The sequence below is a fragment of the Rhincodon typus genome, chromosome 29, assembly GCF_021869965.1.
Source record: "Rhincodon typus isolate 14 chromosome 29, sRhiTyp1.1, whole genome shotgun sequence".
Taxonomy (NCBI): domain Eukaryota; kingdom Metazoa; phylum Chordata; class Chondrichthyes; order Orectolobiformes; family Rhincodontidae; genus Rhincodon; species Rhincodon typus.
In genome coordinates, this window is record NC_063360.1 from 21,372,885 (window position 1) to 21,377,119 (window position 4,235).

A 4,235-nucleotide genomic window follows, 5' to 3' on the forward strand; every position below is an offset into this window, starting at 1 on the left:
AGAAGGTTTACCTATAAGCATTCTATAAACCTTACAAAAGTTCTAAATATAAGCAATCTGAAACATGCCCTGCCCATTTTACTTGCATGTCCATTCTTCTGCCCTCTTTCTGTTATTGCCATGTGTTTCTGCCAGTCTCTGCTTTTCCCATTGTCTGTTGTCTCCATGTTTTATTTCTTATAGATGTTCATAATAAGTGTCGTGTTTTGAACCCATTGACAGCCTAGATTCTTATTCCATACTGTGTGATGCTGGAAAGAGTATAAATTACTGGCTGCCCTAAAATACATAAGCACTTTAAGGTATTGGTATTTCTGTTAAATTGAGTAATAACATGTGCTATAATGATTTCTGCTTTCTTTTTGATGGTGCTATGTCGCAGTAACCTCATCATTCCCAGAATGTGAATTGATCTGAATGGTGTGGATTCTAAAGTAGTCAAATCTAAGCAGGTGAGAATTAATTCCATTTAGATCAATTCCAATTTGAACCAATTGTCAAAGCAAAACTTTAACAATGGAAAGGGATGAGAATTACTGAGGCGAATATATACTGACGTTTTTGTCACACTTCTACTTAAGTTTTCTGTCCATGTATTCGTGTGAAATGTATCATTCTTGTTGCAACTTACCGTCACAAGCATATATTTTCACAGTGGGGAAAGTCTTGTCACTAGGAGTATTGCATCATGACAACCTGAGTCATGCTCTAGATTCCTAATATAAACTTCTATTATTAACTGAGTTGAAATTACAATCCTGACTTCAATGTAACTGCTGAATCTTACTGAAAATGTGCAACTTATTTTCAATGGTGTTACAGCACAGCATCATGGACTGATGAAAAGTTAAGGCAATGATTTCACATACTAAAAGTCACAGGTTTTAATGTAACAATAATGAGAATGTAATATGTTTTATGTGCAAAGACAAAAGAAAATGTACCTGAAATTGCAAGAGCAAATATGACCCTTAAAAAGTGAATCCAGAAAAGAACATGTCAGTATTTCAGCCGTTTGATCAGAGAGGAAAAGCTACAGAGATCTCTTCTAGATTATAGAATGAAAGGAGGAGAAAGAAGGGTCAGCCAAGGCCTGGTTGAATCGCAAATATCATATTTTGAAGATGAGTTACAATGGACATGTGAGGATGATGCAAGGCTGATCTCCTGGCAGGAGTAGCTACAAGCAACAGCAGAATGTTTACGTCAACTTTAAGATAAGAGTTTGCTTATTAATTGTTTATCATATTCGGTAGGAGTAATTGTGTTTGTTTGACTCCAAATGACTCCACAGACCAATGACACATATGAAAGAAAAGTTTTATTGTTACCCTTTGCAAAATAATGTAAAATACAGAGCAAAGACACAATAACAGAGAACTAGTGACTTTCCAGATTAATTAGAAAAATAGCAGTGATTCCTTTTTTCTCATAGAATCCTCGAAAAGAAACCTGTCTTCACTTTAAACTATTGTCATCTCGAGTGATGAAACGATTATTAGGAAGCATGAAAGAGCAAGATGAACTTTTCAGTCTTAATGGAAAGCACCTAGCTTCTGCTTGATGTCTTCCCTTAAATGCACCGCAGGATTTACTGCCATAATTCCATCTCATGCAAACTTTCTCCAAAATTAACAGCAAATCATGAAAATCAAAGGCATATTCATATATAGGAGACTATTAAAATAAAACATAATAATGTTATTGAAAAATAAAGCCATTAAAATTGAATGCTTAATTTAAAGAAAATCCTTTAAGAATGCCACAGAACATGCATATCAATCAATATATTTCATAAAGGTCACACAATATACAGGTAAATAACTTGTTTACATTTGTATCAGAGATAGTAGGAACTGCAGATGCTGGACAATCTGAGATAACAAGGTGTAGAGCTGGATGAACACAGCAGGCCAAGCAGCATCATAGGAGCAGGAAGGCTGACGTTTCAGGCCTCGACCCTTCATCAGAAATGGCTTTTCAGGAGTCGCGGGGAGAAATGCTTCTGAAGGATCTCAATGCTATGAATGTAGACATTGTCACGGTTGGGGCCAAATTGGGAAGGCCTGAACGTGGACTGTAGTCCATTGGGGATGATCTGGTTCCATAGGCAGGTACTAAGAAAGGTGATGTGGCTGTAGTACCTGGTTTGCTTCAGGACATGGTCGAGCAGTTTCAAGGCCAAAGAGATTACGAGAGAGTTGCAGTGGGAGAGAGATCCCCTGAGGTTTGTCCGGAGGGAGGAGGGTAACTTCTTCAGGCTAAGCATCCTTAGAAGAGGCTTTGCAGTGGGGTTAAAATTGTATCAGAGATAGTAGGAACTGCAGATGCTGGAGAATCTGAGATAACAAGGTGTAGAGCTGGATGAACACAGCAGGCCAAGCAGCATCAGAGGAGCAGGAAGGCTGACGTTTCGGGTCTAGACCCTTCATCAGAAACCCATTTCTGATAAAGGGTCTAGGCCTGAAATGTCAGCCTTCCTGCTCCTATGATGCTGCTTGGCCTGCTGTGTTCATCCAGCTCTACACCTTGTTATCTCTTGTTTACATTTGCGTTTAGTTATACATTTACCAATAAATGGGGGCTGATATCATGTTATTTCTTCATGGAATGCATGCAAGGCCATGTCCACTGTAGCTTCATCTGTACTGAAGGAATCCTCTAATCTCAGTTCAAGTGTATAGAAATTTCCTTTCTTCATTTTGATGTATAATGCACCACAGTGACAAGCAAAGTTCTCCTCATGCTATTGAAGATTTCCAAAAAAGCACTCATCATATGGGGTTACAGGATTTCAATAGACTCAAGAACACAGGACATGTGAAAGCTCTCTGTTTCCCCTCCCCTCACCCCCATCTCTACCCCACCCAACCACATTGATTTCTAACAGATCCAATGTTTTCCAGTAGGAGGAGGAGGGTGGGGCATGATTTGCCAAGGTAGGATACCCAAATTTAGTGCTGCATAGACACAAATCCAATTTTGGCTGGTCCAAGAGTTTAATGCCACAGAGTGGCATGAATTCAGTGCATATATGTAAACACTCTTTAAACATGAATAAGGTTGACACGAATATCAAGATACTCTGGTTTTGAAATGGCTTGCTCATTAAACAGTAAAAATAGGCTCCAGCTGTCAGCGAGAGTTCAAAACTAAACCCTACCCAACTGCTTCAACTGTCGCTATGAATGCTTGTTGGAGTTTCAAAAGCTGGAATTCATAGTTTTGGTGACAGTTTAAAAGTCTATTAAAAGTCATATATAAGGCCACTGGAAAGAAGCTTGTTATTTTTATAAGTGATTAATATGAGCACAGTATTGGATTGTTAAAAAAAATTTCTCAACTTCATTTCCTGAAGTCTGCTCATTATCGGCACTGGTTAATTGGCCCTGGAGATGACATGGATTGAATGAGGTAATGGGAGTTGGGTGCAGGGCACAAGTTGGCATGTGCAATGTGGGGGGCCATGATGGGTGAGTTAGGAGAGTCAAAGGGTGAATAAGCTCAGGGCTGAAAGGGCAAACAACTTCTAAAATAACCGGAACAATATCCTGAAGAATTGAGGTGGTCGTTCTAAATAGTCTGCCTCAGTGCTCAACTACCCCATGGTTGCCTACCATCTGCTTCCAGTGGTGAGTGGGCACAACTCAATCTCATGGGTGGGCACAACTCAATCTCATGTGGACCATCCTCACAATCCCCAAAACTCCTCCCACCTGAGTGAAAATTGTGTGCATTGGGTGCTCCATTAATTAGGTGGGTCTTGCGAATTAGAAAATTTCCCAATTCGAGCTATCCAACTCAGCAATCAAAATCCAGTCCATTATGCTAGAGGGTGGTATTCTTGAAAGGGCTATTGTGTATGACCTAAGGATACTTAAATATGCATACACTCAGGTCTTTAATAATGTGCCAGAGAATTGAGAGTTTCCAGCTGCTACTTTCAATTTATTTTGATATGTTTCTGCAAATAGGATGAAAAGATTGAATCCCATTGGCTTGGATTCAACTTTAAGGGATCCAAGTTATTCTGTTAACAAAAAGAGAAGTTGCTGGAAAAGCTCAGCAGATCTGACAGCATCTATGAAGAAAAGATCAGAGTTAACATTTTGGCCTGGTGACCCTTCCTCAGAATTGAGCATTCTGTTAACTTGATAATGAATATCTTATTTCATCCCCACTGTTTCTTTCACCTAAAACAAGTAATTTCTAAGGAAAGTTTTAAGTATTACAGA